General features: G+C 45.7%; 1 long non-coding RNA gene across 1 annotated transcript; it reads left to right on the forward strand.

The window, feature by feature from the left end:
- Positions 1-762: 762 nt before the first annotated feature.
- Positions 763-13549, forward strand: LOC122458783. Its single transcript, XR_006279048.1, has 3 exons — positions 763-1168; positions 11096-11182; positions 11736-13549. It is a non-coding gene; the product is annotated as an uncharacterized LOC122458783 (long non-coding RNA).
- Positions 13550-16803: the final 3254 nt, after the last annotated feature.

Below are 16803 nucleotides of genomic sequence, written 5' to 3' on the forward strand. Positions count from 1 at the left end.
TACCTGTCCCCTGACTGCCCCAACCCTTATCCACACCTCTGCCCCCAGACAGACCCCTGGGACTCCCACACCTATCCAACCGCTCCCTGCCCCTGACAGGACCCCCCAGAACTCCCGACCCATCCAACTCCCCCTGGTCCCTGCCTGCCTTGACCCCTCTCTACACCCCTGCCCTGACAGCCCCCCCCAGAACCCTCAACCCATCCAACCCCCCTGCTCCTTGGCCCCTGACCACCCCCTCCAGAGACCCCTTCTGCCCCCTAATCATCCCCCAGGACTCCACCAACTATCCAACTCCCCTGTCCTGACAGGCCCCTGGGACTTCCACGCCCTATCCAACGCCCCCATTCCCCGTCCCCTGACTGCCCCCGAGACCATCTGGCCCATATCCAACCCCCTTTACCACACTGCTGCTCAGAACAGAGTCCCCACCAAATCCCACCCTGTCAGGGTTCCCTCCCCACTCTAAACTCTAGGGTTCAGATTTGGGGACCCGCATGAAAGACCCCCCTAAGCTCATCCTACCAGCTTAGGTTAAAAACTCCCTAGGCACAAATTCTCCCTTGTACCTTGGGTTTAAGTAACGCTGCTGCCACCACCAAGTGATTTTAACAAAGAACCAGGGAAAATCCTCCCAATCCCTTACACCCCCTTTCCTGGGGAGGCTTGAGAATAATATCCTAACCAATTGGTTACAAAATGATCAAAGACCCAGACCCCTGGGTCTTGGAACAATGGAAAAATCAGTCAGATTCTTTAAAAAAAGGATTTTATTTAAAGAAAAGGTAAAAGAATCACCTCTGTGGATGGTAAATACTATACAGGGTAATCAGATTCAAAACACAGAGGATTCCCCTCCAGCCAAAACTTTAACGTTACAAAAAACTGGGATAAACCTCCTGCTAGCAAAGGGAAAATTCACAAGTTGAAAACAAAAGCTAATCTAACGTGCCTTGCCTTACTTACTTACTCTTTTTGTAATATCAGAGACTTGTACAGGATGGTTTATAGGAGAAGGAGTTTTTTGACCTGATGCTTCTGTTTTCCCCAGGGAACACACCACAAAGCCTTCTTCCCACCCCCCCAAGATTTGAAAATATCTTCTTTTCTCATTGGTCCCTTTGGTCAGGTGCCAACCAGATTATTTGAGCTTCTTAACCCCTTACAGGTAAGGAGGAATTTTAGGCTCCCCTTAGCTATATGGTTATGACACATCCCTTGGACATCCCCTTGACCAAGGATGTGATGGCACTTACAGGGCGGGTGCAAAGAGCGTCAACCAAGCTGGAGCGCAGCGGTGGAAGAGTGCTATGACTGACGTAAGTCAACAAAGGTCACGTGTAGTGCTGGGGAGGCGGCGATTGGCTGGGCAGGCAGGGGGCCAAGGGGGGTCATGGTAGCAGCATGGAGTTCGCTGTGTGACACAATTACAACAACTTTGTGCAGCTGCTGGGGAAGTTTGTACAGACAACAAATACACCCTGTGCGGGCAGGTGAGGGGGAGGGGACCCTGTCAGCGGGGGTGGCAGGTTTGTAGGAATTTTGGTGGTGCCCAGAACCTGCCCCCACCCAAACTCCACCCCCCACTTGCCCAAGGCTCTGGAAGGGAGTTTGGGTGGGGGAAGTTTGGAGTGCAGGTCCTAGGCTGGGGCAGGGGTGCAGGATCTGGGAGGGAGTTTGGGGATGGGAGGGGGTGTGGAGGGAGGGGTGCAGGATCTGGGAGGGAGTTTAGGGATGGGAGGGAGCGCAGAGGTGTGGGGTGAGGGGTGTGGGGTGTGGCTGGAGATGAGGGGTTTGGGTGTAGGAGGGGCTCAGGGCGAGAGTAGGAGTGTGGGGGTGAGGGCTCTGTCTGGGGCTGGGGGCTTTGGGGTGTTGGAGGGGCTCACAGTTAGGGTAAAGGATAGAGGGTGCGGTGGGGGGGGTGAAAGCTCTGGCTGGGGGTGTGGGCTCTGGGGTGGGGCAGGGCTGGGGATGAGTTTGGGGTGCAGGCAGGCAGGCAGGCTGCTCCAGGACAGGGGCCAGAGCGGAGGGCTCCCCGCCAAGCCCTTTTCCTGCCAGCAGCAGCAAGCTCTGGGGGAGGAGCCCCCCTTTCCTGCCCCCCCCCAGCAGCACACTTACTCCCACCACTGTCACTGCACGGGGTCCTCGGGCCCCTCTCAGGTCCAGGAATCTCCCTCGCCTCCTCCGTGGTGGGTGCGGGGGGTGCTGCGTGCCCCTCCTCCCCGGCTGTTGCCCCGACTGTAGCCTCACTGGGGGTGAGGGAGGGGGCTGCCTCCTTGCCCAGCATGGGGCAGGAGCGGTGACTGCGGGCGGAGGGGCCCCCTGTGCTGGAGGCTCCCGCCGGAAAAGGGAAGGGTCGGAGGTGGAAGGGCAGGCTCAGTCGGTCTGCCCTGGCGGGGGCGGGGAGCTGCAGGGCAGGGGCAGGGACGCTCTGCTCCAGGGCCTGGAGAGGTGTGTGGGGGCAGCGGGGGGGGGGGCGCTGGGCCCCTGGGCCGACTCGACTCACCCCGCGCCGCTGGGGCCAGCAGCGCAGCAGCGCTGTAAACCCGGCTCTGCTGCTATCGCTGCCTGCAACTGCTGCAGGCTCCAGCGGCGGAGGGGGAGCGGTCCCAGCCGGCGCTCGGGGCCTGAGGGTGTGCCTGGGCGCACGTCTGTGCCCTGCGGGGGAAACAGCCTGCGTCCGTCCTTGCCGTTGTGGTGTGTAACTGCAAGCCACAGTGAAGGGCTCTAGCGGCGGGCAGGCTGCCGCTCTGCTGCGGGAGCTTTCCCCGCTGCCTCCCCCCCCCCCCCGAGCCTTTCATTGCATCAGGGAAAGGCTGCGGCCGCAGAGCGGCGACTGTTTAAAAACAGCCGTGTGGACATGGCAGGCATTGACTGGGTGTGAGAGCCTGTGTAGGGTATAAAGAAAAGGAGGACTTGTGGCACCTTAGAGACTAGCAAATTTGTTAGAGCATAAGCTTTCCTGAGCTACAGCTCAATGCATCCGATGAAGTGAGCTGTAGCTCACGAAAGCTTATGCTCTAATAAATTTGTTAGTCTCTAAGGTGCCACAAGTCCTCCTTTTCTTTTTGCGAATACAGACTAACACGGCTGCACCTCTGAAACCTGTGTAGGGTATGTAACCTGTGGGTTCAGGCATGCAGGGCATTCTGTTCCACTCCACTTTGCTGGCCTAAGCAGTGCCTCACCGTTTACATGGCTGTTTATACCCATGCTAGCTGGGCATGCAATGTCTACTCTACATGCAGCCATAAGTGTAGATGCACCTTTTGTTTGTAGCTTTTCAGGGGCGCAATATCCCCAGCAAAGTCTAGGTCTTCTAGGCATTTGCCATCTACTCATTTATTTAATTTAAATTTATTTTATTTTATAATACTGTCTTCTAGGAAGCAGGTGGTATGAGCTAGGAGAGCACTTGCTGCTGCATTCTTCTCTGGGAGAACTGTCACCAGGCTCAGTAAGGTGGCAGCCTAAGGAGTAACCTGGCATAAGAGAAATTCAGGTTAATATTTCCTGCAGAGTGGCATTATTTTGGTCGCTTTCTGGCACAGATAGGCTGGTGGTAGGTCACTCTGCTATGGAAAGTCAATGGTGAAATGCTGGGCTTGGTTAGCAGGCTGAGAGAGATGGAAGAATGCAGATTCAGCAAACAGGATACTTTGGCTTCCACAGCATAAAAGGAAAGCTAATAGGCTCCTGTAATTGAAAATCCAATTCATTTGAAATGCCCAGCAGTTGTGAGAGAAAATCTCCCTCCTAATCTGGAGTCAGACACAGACAGACAGCTTGAGTCAAAGCCCATTGAAGTAAATGGAAAGAGTCCTGTAGCTTTGGATCAGGCCCAGAGTGTGGGGCTGCAACATAGCAGCAGCAGAACTGAACTCAAAGGAGGAACTTAAACTGGTTCCTTTGTGGTAGAGTGAACAGGCCCAATGTGTGAATAATGCTCAGCTCAAGGATGAGGAATTATAGGAGATACAGTGGGCCTGGGCTAGAACACCCGGGAACTTTGGTCGGTGTCTGGGATATAAATACAAATACAAATATTGCAGCTTGAGCCGGTCTCTACAAATGCATCAAGAAGCAAAGCAAAAAGTGTGTCTGCTAACATTCAGCATAAGAATTGAAGAATCATCTTTCAGGATGTGCAAATCCAGTTTTAGGGGTATTAAGAGGGCTCAGATTTCACTTCTTGATTTCTCCTATGATGACATTAAGGAAAACACTGTCCTAGCATGGTGGTGCCTCATCTGAGCTGGCAACTAGACAAAAGTCGGGGCTAATGGGAATGCAATTTAAAATTTTGGAATAAATAACAGCAATTGAGGTGAATTGGATGTATACAAAAAGAAATGTGCACCTGACTGATATAACTGCACACAAACACTGCTACCGTGTTCAGTGCTGTCTGCTGTGCTTGTGCATGCCTGCCAGCTCTTAAACAGACTTTTCATTGATACACATGATTAGAAATTCACCATGTACTTGTAATCAGTTAAAACACTTTTAGCAACACAGAAACTAGAAATGGACAGAGATCCAGGGCAGAGGCCATCTTTTGTTCTGTGTTTGTACAGCACCTATTACAGTGGGTCGTGGTCCATAACTGGGGCTCCTAAATACTATGGTAATACAAATGATAAATAATAACAGACATCTTATGTATTCAGAGAGAAATAAGGAAAACCAAATGAACACTTCTGCAATGGAAGCAGTGCCCCTACACAACAGCCCACAACCCAATACATAACAGAATACAGTGTAAGCATGATGTCAGTATGGTGTCAATGAGACCTTTTGTTTGCCATGTTGTTGTAGCCGTGTTTGTTCCAGATATTAGAGTGACAAAGAGGGTGAGGTAATAGCTTTTTATTGGATCAACTTTTGTTGGTGAAAGAGAAACTCTTTCAAGCTGCCTGTAGCTCATCAAGGAGACACACATCGTAAGTGAATCTGAGATTGCCCCATGACTAATGCAATCATGCAGGTACTGTCAGGCCTCCATCATACATTGACCCCACACCAGCACTAGAATCTGCTATGTTCTCTCACATGCAGAGTGGAAAGATGTAGCTTTAAATTGCTCCCATTTTTGCTGCTGCTTTGGGGGGTGCTTCATGCTGAGTGACGGATGAGGAATTCGATCCTGACTGACTACCCCCCACCCTGTTGTGTGTGTTTTGGTTTGGTTTGGGGTTTTTTGTTTGTTTGTTTGTTTTACCGAAAGGTCACACTTTTTACAGTGTGTCTGCACCACATTCTGCCCCACCACGCTCAAGATGCCAAGGTAGAATTGCTTTATCTGTAACTTACACCAACCCCCACAAAAAGCGTGTAACCATTTTAGTCTAATGGGCATCAGATGCACATCAGACAAGCAAATCAGGTCTTTAGGTTCTATTCCTTTCTTTACTGGGGACTTCCTGGGTTACTTTTGGAAGGTCACTTAACCTGTCCTTTCCCCATTCCCTTCTCTGTAGAATTGTAATAAGGTTACTGACCGACCTCACACGAGAGTGTGAAGGCCAATGTAACTGCAATTTGCAAAGTTTTGGCTGGAAGTACTATGTTATTGGGGGTTTTTTTGTTTCTTCTTTGAATCATCCTAGCACCTAAAACACCCAGTCAAGGAACCGTGATGCCATTGTGCTAGGTGCTGTACAAATACAGAACAAAAAGACAAGAAAGATGTGATCATTATTATAAAACTTTTATTCAGGGTCTAACATTTCTACAGCAATACAAAATGAAAGCCCCAGTGCCTTTTTCTCTGACAGTCAGAATTCAGTCAAATCATTTTGGAAGTGTAACATTCCAACTTCAATAAAGATATGCATATAAGGAATTGAGGAACACGTTAACTTAGGCTGAAAAATATTTAGCAACCAGCTGCTGGTGACATCAGCATGGCCTGGCCTACAGAACAGAGATTGTATTGCCAGCTCTTGCTAAATAAAGCAGATGACTTATATTTTTCCTTTTTAAAGAGCAGATTTCCTTGGGGAGAACCACAAGCTACCATTAAGGCAAGGTTCACTCCAGTATTTGTTTTTAATTGCTCTCAGCTCCCACTTACTTCCAAATATTTCTGGAACAAGAGTCATGTGATTAAGCTGGAGTGATTCATGAGTTTGTTGGGAAAAGAGAAACCGGAAAAGAAGGGGCTGACTATTCAGGGTAATGACATCATCACACTGGCATCCTTTCCCTGGCCTAGAAAAATGCAGCCATCCCTGCTGTAAGAGTTGGAGAGCAAATAATAGAGAGTCAGAAGCTGTTTAATTCCTTGGCAAGCCTTCAGAGTATACTAGACATAGTCTTGTAAGGTTTACCGGCAGTGACTAGTCAAGTGGGAGATATGGGTATGTAGATTGCAGCCAAGAATAATGGCTGAAAGTATTCAAGGAGAATCCCAAGCAAACAGAGAAGAAGATAAAGAAAAAACTCAATAACTATAAAGAACATGTCATCTTCTTTACATCTCTCATTTGATTTCACCTGAGGCTTCTGTTCCTTTTTAAAAATAAGGATGGTGTCCTGGCAACATTTCTTGGAACCATAAAGTCCCCACACTAAGATAATACAAAGAAAATCTCCAGATCACTCAGCACTGAAGTCCTTGAACCTTGTGTTCTTCACAGTAAAATGAATGCTCCTTGTAGAGGCCATGAAAGATTAGATGGACCATTTTGAGGTGGGGAACCAGCCGAGTGATTTTGTTTAATGCTGAAGTATTTTCCTTGTAAGATGGAATCTGGCTTAAAGACAGCTGAATGCGTAAGTGAAATCAGTTTGTCGAACTCAGTTCATTGCCTTGATATTGGCTACTACATATTTGTACAGTACCAACACAATGGGGCATGATGTGAGTCTCTAGGTGCTACTGTAATATAAGAATAATAAAATCAAAAACCGTTATGGGACCTGATTCTTCTTTCCCATGAGAATGTGCAGTCAGTAGTGTAAATGAGAACAGGATCAGGCATGTGTTCATTGCAGAGTTGGCTTTTCAGTTTTTAATTTGTGTAAATTAATCTGTCTTCAGCACTAGTATTGTGCATTTTGTTTAATCAGTACTAGGTTAGGTATTTTTAAGCTGGGGGAAAATATTTACATGAAAAAATGGTAGGACTATTATCTGAAAATTTTTTCAGCCCAAGGCAGGTTGAGGACAAAAAGTGCTCTGCGAGAACAGACTTATGATACAGATGTCGATAGATCACATTTGTTTCTATGCTTTCTACATTATGAGCCTGACAATGATTCCTAGGTGAGAAATAGGGTTGGGTAACTATAAGTAATATGTATGTCATTTGTGCTATTTGGGGCTACAGATGTGTATGTGATACAAAAATCCCTTTGTTGCTATGTTCTGGGGTGCAGGGCAGGGCTGCACACCTTCTGTGAGCGAGCTGTGACAGTACAGCACAGCAGAAGAGGGTGTGGCCTCTGGAACAGGAGGGTATAGCCAGCTGAAAAATCCCTAAAGCCTGTGATTTCCCCCCTTAACTGGACATGGTTGCAACAGGCTGTTGCGACAGGAGGGGAGTAGAAGGTACATGTTTACTTAGGCTCTGTAAGCATGGATGGGTGGGGGGGAAGGGAGCTGGCTCCCCCCTCACTTAATGAGTTTGCTGGTGCATTTGCAAGGCTTTGGTCCTTGCGCTGACAGCACTGTCATCACACCTCTTTGCATTTGACCCTGTGTGCTCTCCTTTATTTGCCACAGCAAGTGCACTTTATCCCCAGTGTTCCCGTGCTACCTATAGCCAGGCCTGTTAAGAGAAATTTGGGACCTCGGTACATCGTATTCGCTCTGGGGCCCCACCGCTTCCCATTTCACTTTATTTACACAGACATTACAGATGTTTTTGGGGGGCCCTGAGTTCAAGACATGGTACAATTGTCCCCCCTTTCCTTCCCTCTTGTCAGCCATGCAGAGCCTTAGGCAGCTTTGACTAGCTCTTTCTTTTCCCCCCTAAAATGCTGCTCTTGAAGGGTATCATGATGAATAAGGTTGGCCCCTACCACAAATTTGTAGTCCTATAATTAGATTGTATTGTATAAAGAGCTCTCACTTACATATGTGCTTTTTTGTGCTCAGTTATTACTTGATACATGTTCTTTCTCACCCAGTGCACAGGAGCTGGGATTCAAGCTCTTATAATGGTAAGACAATGCATTTGTCTGTAAAACCCAGTGCAATGGGGAGGGAGGGGAGGTATTCGGAGTGTAACGAAATTTGTCTCTAATTTTTTGGCAGATGGGTGATTGTTCATCCGGATCACTTCACAGCCGGTAGCTTTAGCCCCACAGCCACGGAGCAACAATGCTGCAGGCACAGCTTGGAGCTGAGGTACTAAAATAAACTAATGATTCATAGCGAGGAAATCTCAGGAATGATGAGTGTTTAAATCCAGCTTAATTAAAGCCTTGTTTGCTTTAATCTGAATATGTGCCTACAACAACAGAAATCTTCTGGTATGAGTATAAGGCTAAGTGGTGCAATACTGCAGCAGTGGGCAGTTTCAGATGTGGGAGGGGAGATACTATTAGATACTTTGCACCAGGGGGCCTAGGACTAGTCAAAGCTCTCATAGCAATAATTGCTAGTCACAGCTCACTGGACCTTGCCTGGTTTACTCATATTGGGTCACAAGACAGGACGTTAACCACTGACACCACAGCATATTGCTAAATGGCTATTTTTAAACACATAAAACATGAATAAAAGCAAAATGTTTTGCTTAGATCTACAAGGAAGATTTGAAGCTAGTGTATTGAGTGATGATGGGTCCCTGAAAATCAGGAATGTCTCCTTTTGCAGGGCCTGCCTCTGGCAGTTTTACAAAAAAAACAGTGCTTTGTCCCCAGATTTGTAAACCCTTGAGGACGTGGCCACCTGAGATAGCCTCTTGTTCGCTGAGCTGGTGAAACTGACATCAGGCAAACCAAGCACATATATACGTCAAGGACCAGCCCCCATCAAGTCTGTTATAAATTGCCACCTTTCCCTCCAGGAAGCTTGTCTTTGAGCCAGTCCTCCCCTATGGAAGAGTCAAATGGCTGCACATAATGCATATTGGAGATACAAAGGTGGTGCAAAGTTCACCTTTGCACTCCCCTTATCTGCTGATGTTGTGGGCCAGGCCAGGTTACCAGAACTGAGTTAGATTTCGGACTGCTCTCACTTGTGACAGCTGCTAATTGCCCTAAGGAACCAAAAAACACAGCCAAAGAGTAGTGTGGCCATGCCCCATTTCCTCTAGCCACCTCCCTTTTCTCCTGCTACACTGGCAGCAGGGAGCGGACGATATAAGAGCATCTATGCCACTAGAAGATCCCCTTTACATGAGGATGGAGCTCCTGCAGCTGAATCTCTCTGGGCTTGGGGCCAAGTTGTACCAGAGCTGGGATGCAGAGCAGTTACACCTCATGGGAGAATTTGGCTTGGGACTGAAAGTAGTGAGCCTTCTGGCAGTTCAGCTGCATAGCCACCATATTGAAGGTAGCAACTGATCAAGCCAGGGCTGATGTCCATGCTTTCACCCTCCTCTCCTGCACGAGAGTTGGTCACTGGATTGTAGCAGGCACTGGGGAAGGGGGGAAAAAGATAGCAAGTGGAGAGACGCAAGACAGAGATAAAGAATAACTGGCAGAGAAAGGGTGAAGGAAATAGAAGTGAGAGGGAAGAGAAAGAAACCTGAACCTTGAGGAAAGAGGAAGCAAAACAACCAAAACAGCAGTGTGTGTGTGTGTGTAGGGAGGGGGAGTAAAAAAAATCATAGAAAAAATAGAGCACCCTTTTCTCTTCCTCCCTTCCTCATTTGCCAAACCCTTGCATGCAGTTCCCTGACCTTAACCAAACCCCTCTCCCCTCATTAAGTCCCCCTATTCACTTTGGAAATCTGGCTACACTACAAATGAATGGATTTCCAAAGTAACTTAGAATTATTTTTCTCTTTAAGGAATTGGTTTGTGGGCTACTCCTGGCTTGGTATAGCCAGTGACATCAGTAGAGTGACAGTGGGGCTGAATTTAGCCCTCTGTCTGCAAAATCTATTTTAAAAGAAGTTCCCTTAAAGTGGAGTGATGCAAAATTATCATTCTGAAACTTGCCTAGTTTTGTTGCTGACTCAAAACACAGTCCAGCCTTGCTCAGGTTTGTGAACTTGCTGCTGTTGCACTACAAACATTTGAAACTGGGCATTTTCATCTGGGTTTCACTTTGAATTTCGAGGTTGGTTCAAACACCAGACTGAAGAGGTGGATGCAAAACTGCAGTGAATCAAATAATGGGTTTGTATAGAATCATAAAAGTGTAGGACTGGAAAGGACCTCAATAGGTCATTTAGTTCAGTCCCCTGCACTCAAGGGCAGGCCTAAGAAATAACTAGCCCTTTCCTGACAGGTGTTTGTCTAACCTGTTCTTAAACACCAATGATGGAAATTCCACAATCTCCCTAGACAATTTGTTCCAGTGCTTAACCACGCTGACAGTTAGGAAGTTTTTCCTAATGTCCATCTTAAACCTCTCTTGCTGCAAGGTAAGTATGAATGCCTGCAGTCCAAAAGCGCTCTGCCATAAACTTGCGGGTTGCAGGAAATCTGCTTTGGCTTAATGGAAGAAATGTATTCTAAAGACTGGAGCACATGTAGGTGGTTCCCAATATACCACAGAGTGAAAGTGTGGGATGGATGGTGAATAGAGCTTGTGTTTACAACCATGATGCTGAGAAAATACATTTCTGATTTAGTGAAGCTGAAGACCGTTGCAGTGAGGGATCAGGTTTAATTACAAATGGATTATAAAGCATCTGCCCAAAGCCATTTACAGATGCGTGGGCAACACCACCACTGTTTTTAATTAGCAATGTGGGAGAGAGAGAAATCTTCCACTCAGACACGTTATTTAAACAATAAGATATGGCAGAAACAGCTGGATGGATATCTTGCATCTGATGGGGGGAATGTTGTCTCCTTTCTGCGCAGTAGTGTCTGAATGCAATGTTTTCTTTACATTATGCCATTTAAAAAGCACATTACCATGTTAACTGCTTTCTTGTGTTCTGTTAATAGCTTCATTTCTTTCCAGCTGCTCCATGAAACATTCACTCACTCTCCTGGAGAGGCTGCTTTTGCTTCCTGCTGATAATGCATAGCATCTGCTTCAAACTGGAGGGTGAATGACTAAGTCAGGTGGCCTAGACTTGGGCTTCTTCCCCATGAAGAATATGCTTACAGAAGAACTGGCAATATATGGAAAAATATTTCCACAGGCATTCACTCAAATTGAAAAATCAATTTGTTTAGCTTCAGTTGATATAACATTTACATTCACTTCCTGTGAATGTTTGGGTGATTGAGTTTTACTTGCATGCATGCTGGTGAATTCTAAGTCCACATGCTTGAATATCATCACAGGAAATAGTGTAGTTCATATTGAACTGGGTCACAGCAGCAGGACCGTGTTCACTAAACCCTGCGCCAGAGTGCTGGCACAGAGCAGGATCCAGATAAGGATCTGACAACACCATTTTTCAACTAGAACCACACTGGGGCATCTTTAATGTACAACCAAATTCATATGCCTCCCATCTGAGCTGTTGGGAAAAGGTAATGAGACACTTGTTAAGAGGAAGAAGAGAAATTTGGGGCCTTGATATGGGATAGTGACTAGCAGGTACTGAATAGATGCACACAATATAATAATACTTAGATCTTTATATTTTCAGAGCACTGTATAAACATTACTCATCCTCACTACATCTGCAGTTTGCCAGAGGGGAATCTGAAACTCTATGTCTGGGTGACTTGCTCAAGGCTACGCAGGAGCTCCTGGCTACCGTTACCTACCCTACATATCTACAGAGACTTCATAGCACTAGACAGATAATATATACTGTAGGTCTTCCAAACCTGTGTTCCCGATGCAATGATGATTGGAATGACCTATGATGGATGCTCTGGAGTTGTTCTGAACATCTCAAGACATTTTTCTTCTCCAAATGGCCCTAGGTGTGTTGACATCCTGAGCAAAGAAGAAATTTGGTGTCCTTGTCACCCCTAAATACATCCCAGAATACTTTTCATCAGTTATAGAAGTGATCTCAATAATGGCTTTAGGAACTCTTTTTAGCTCTGCCCGCTTCTTGCCTGGAACTCAGTTACCATGATAGCTCCAGCACTAACCCTAACCCTGACATTCCCTTAGATGTGATGTTCTACATAATCACCTGTATCCTTGAACCTAAAGCCAGCACTCTAATTTCAAGAAGGAATGGATCTCGATCATGTTTGTTTCTTGATGATCCCCATGACACCTGAACTACCTTTTGTAGAGGTTGGCCTAGATGACCACATGGAGACATCTAAGCATTCATTGGAAGTTATTTTTCAAGGGAAATAATTTTATTCTTGTAGCTTTAATTTGCTTTGGTATTGCTTGGCTTAAGTCTTGCTGCCCATGCTGTCAGTTTCCTGATAAATTGAATAATGTTCTTAGCATATGGAGCCCTTTTTCTTCATATTGTATCCATTACCAGGCTTTGCTCTCTTGTTTTGTATGTTGCCTTGATTCAGGAAAACACTTTAAGCATGTGCTTGAACATCTTTCCTGAATAGGAAAGCTTTTGCAATAGGGCCTGTGTCTGCAACATTTGCTTGGCCATGCCATACTATTTTATTCTCCTACTCCATTGCAAGCCTGTGCTACATGATTCCATGTTGAGGGCTTAATCCTGTAGAGTGCGGAGTGCTCTCCACAGCTCAGTTGGGGCCGAGCCAGAGAAGGAGGCAGATGTCTCAAGCCCTCTGCAGAACTCCAGCCTAGGCCCTGAGTCACTACACCCTGCCCCCGAAGAGGACTGAGGATGGAGAGGAGGTACTGGAACTACCATTGGCTGTCTACCCAGAAGCTGTGGAGGATGTGTGGCCAACTGAGCTGAGCCAATGGATTGCAGTAGGAAGTAGCCCAGGAGAACCAGATATTAGTCTGGTTGTGCTGCCAGGAAGCGAGTCATTGTGATTTGGTGGGATCCCTGCTGATCCAGTGGTGGAACCACCCACCACTGCTAGGGCCCTAAGCTGGGACCCAGTGGAGTAGGGTGGACCTGGGACCCCCTACCCCCCCGCTACCAACCCAACAGCTGGCATTTGGCCACATGCTTATCTTAAACCTTTAGGCCTGAAGTCTCTTCTTGCTATCTGTCCTAACCAAGAGGTTTTGGGCTAAAGACTGTTCCTTGCTCTGCCCTGCCCAGAGGGTCAGAACACTAGACTGCTAACTACTGTCTGCCCCAGCCAGAAGACTATGGCTGTAGACTGTGTGTTACTCTGCCCTGCCCAGAGGACCAGAGCCATACACTGCTAACTGACTGCTGTTTGTTGCCTGACGCAGTGAGTCAGAGTGGCCTCCTTCCAAGCCTGAGATGGAGGGATCACTACAGCTTCCTATGCTAGAAAACAGTAAAGAGATGCACAGTATATAAAAGAAATGGAAGCTAGAATGATCACAATGTTATTGGAAATAAAAAATGCTCTCGTCCTATATTTTTTTAAGGCATTTAGGTTTTACTCCACTCAGTGTTGCAAGGCTTACGTGATGGATAAATCCAATTTTCCAATGTGATTTAGGCACCTGGGAACCTAAAGCTATGTCTATACTATAAGTGCCACATTGGCACATCTGCAGATAGGTTTTTTTTGTCACTGTAGTATGTCCACCCCACAAGAGGTAGTAGCTTGGTTGATGGAAGAATTTGTCCGTTGACTTAGTGGTGTCTATACTAGGGCGTAGGTTGACCTAATGACCTTGCACAGGGTGCGACATTTTTCACAGCCCTGAGCAATACAGCTAAGTCAACAAAGTTTTAGCTGAAGATCAGGCCTAAGTCTTGCTGAACGGACTCTTGAAAATGGGACTGAAAATCACTTAGGCCTAAAACCTTTAAAAATCTGGGCCTTTGTGCTTCCCTCTACCTAAGTACCCTTACTCATATGAGTAGTCCCATTAGAAATCAGTGAAACTACTCACATGAATAAGGGCTGTGAAATCCAGCCCTAAGTTTATATTACATGCATGCACCTTAACAGGAGTGGTTCGTCTTTATTAACCACTATCCACTTTATGCTGGAATTTGTGGAAGATCTAATTCCTGTTGCTGGGAAAGAGTAGAAACTTTCTAGGAGCTGGTAGGTAATGTCACTCAGGACAGCACTAGCTGCTTGCTAAATTTGGCTTTCACCACTTTCCTAGGCCATTCTTATATTTGTCTGCATGGGCTTCCATGTTGAGTGGTTGCACTGATATTCAAAGATAGTGGTAAGTGCAGCATTATGAAAAGCTCGGAGGAGTGAATTGGTTAGAGATCATGAATCCAAGAAGGAAATGCTGCGAAGAAAGAAGATTTCACAGACCAAAGTCATCTCACATTGACACAACACAGATAAAGCTTAACCGATGCAATAAAACTCAAAAAGTAAAATGAAACAATTATAGAACAACGATGGAATGATGCAGGGATCTACGTAGCAACCCCTTCAGAAGGGATGTCACTCAGACACTGTAGTTGGGAGGAATTGGAATAAAGGATATTTTACTTTTATATCTAGTCTCCAGCCGGAGCTTGCCCAGCAGGGCCACAGGGGCATGACCTCCTCGGCCCAGAGAGTAGAGTTAACCCTCGCGGTGCCAGTGCACCCTATCACAAGGCCAGACAAGAATAGTTTAGTAACATTATTTCCATTTAACCTGGACCAGAGCTTTCTGTCTGCAAAGACTCAAACAAGCAACATCACGCTGTAAAATCTGTGACAGGGATCCCACTTAGCGACATAACAACAAAAATAGCAAAGGAAGGTTGAAATGATTCTTCAACACGTGTAAGATGGGATTTTCAAAAGCAGTCGGCGATGGCCTAACTGCTCAGTGGTAAATCTCCCACTGACTTCAGTGGTAGCAGAGTTAGGTCAGTGCTGGGCACCGAAGAAAATCCCCTCTATAACATTTTCTGAAAGCTCTATGTGGGTTGAAAAATTCCATCCCCCATCATTATAAGCTTCCTCTGCTGCTGTTTTTGCTGTGTCCCTCAGCTGCAGCCTCTATTTTAATGTTCAGGATTGCTGCTGTTAATAATTCAAAGCAATAAATAATAATAGGATCGTTGTTGGAAGGATGCTGCAGAAAATAACACAGTAGGAGCCAGCAAGCTCTCTTCCCTCAATGAATAAAGTTTATAACAAGGAAGCAAGTTAGGGTTAAAATAGGCAGAAACAAAAATGAGCCCATCTGAGGTTCAGTCAAGACCTATCACCCCACAGGTAGAGCCCATTCTCAGGTATGTAGCTCAACCAACCAGCTTATAGTCCTTTTCCTAAGAACCTGTGCAAGGTGAGAAGGAAACTAAACTGAAGTTAACCCCTTGTTCACAAAAAAGCAGGTAGTACCCTTTCACAAGCATAATTTTAGCTTTATGGGTGAGATACTTTGGGGTTTAAATTGATTCAACTATCTTATCAGGAGAGGAGGGATATCTCAGGGATATTCATTGTTCTCTACTAGATTTTTCTGCAGTTGACAGATCAAGAGGCTTCCTTTAGATTCAGACTGCTGCCTGCAATGATCTTTTGTAAGCACACAAATGCTTTCTTTTGTAGTCTTATTTCAGCCTCAGTAGCCACGTTTTTCCCTGTGGAAAAACTGATCCATCTGTGCAGAAAAATTATATTCAGACAACTATGAGCAGCTCAGAAGCAAAGATTTGTTGTCACGCTTCCTGGGAAGAAATTGAGGGATTTCCTGTGGCAGTCTGGAGATACAGAGAAAGTCTCCCTATATTAGAAGTTAAAATTATTAGAACTGGAGAAGTAGTGGGGCAGCAAATATTTATGGACATAGCCCCTTTCCCCAGTGCAGTTTGTTCATCAAGTAGAGTATTAATAAAAATAGTATGATTGCAGTTAAAAATATTCTGCAGTTGTCACCACTTCTAGTCGTCATAACCCAGATGTCCTGTTTTCTGCTGAATCATCACTGGAAATAGAACCTCCAGCCAGGAAACACCTGTCTACCAGGAGGCCCATGTTGACTTAGAAAGTAGAAAAGACCATTTGGCTGGCAGTGTCAGGGAAGAGAAGGGGAAATATCTTCTTAATCTTAAAGTAAGAGAAGTGTGAGGAGAGAATTTTAAAGCCTTCTAAAATGGGGGACAAAGATAGCAAGGAGGATACATGGGAGGGTAAAAAATAAAAAGAGAGATTTCTGTATAATCCAGAATACTTTATAGAAGAGAACTCTGATTTTAGTTCTGCGGTTTTGTTGGTTTCTTTACATCAATGTATACTAGCTGTGTGTGGTTGTGTTTTGTTTTTTTAATCAAACTTAAAGCTTAGGGCTTTGTTTTTTATAAGTGTAAAATAAGGAACCCAACAGGGTGTATGCTGGCACTTGGAAGCAGTTTATAGGCCAGGCATGGCCCTGACCCAGGACAGAGTTATTCTGAGGAATATAGTTTGGAGGGATTGACGACAGACCTAGTCCAGGGGCTGTGACTGAGGGCTAGTGTTTGCAGGACTACATAATGCAAGCTCTTTGTTCAGTTGGTAGGAGATAAGGGCTGCAGTAGGAACTCTCTGTGACAGACTGACAATTTCCTGCAATATCCTGAATGAAATTTATTGAATTAAGTTACACCTTATTGAATTAGGGGCCCAATGCATTAAAAATGCAATTACTTGTGTGTTGTTGAGGGATCTTATGTTTGTCTATAGGAAAGGTAAATAGGAGAATAGCAGGGAATGATT

The sequence above is a fragment of the Dermochelys coriacea genome, chromosome 2 (assembly GCF_009764565.3).
Source record: "Dermochelys coriacea isolate rDerCor1 chromosome 2, rDerCor1.pri.v4, whole genome shotgun sequence".
Classification (NCBI taxonomy): domain Eukaryota; kingdom Metazoa; phylum Chordata; order Testudines; family Dermochelyidae; genus Dermochelys; species Dermochelys coriacea.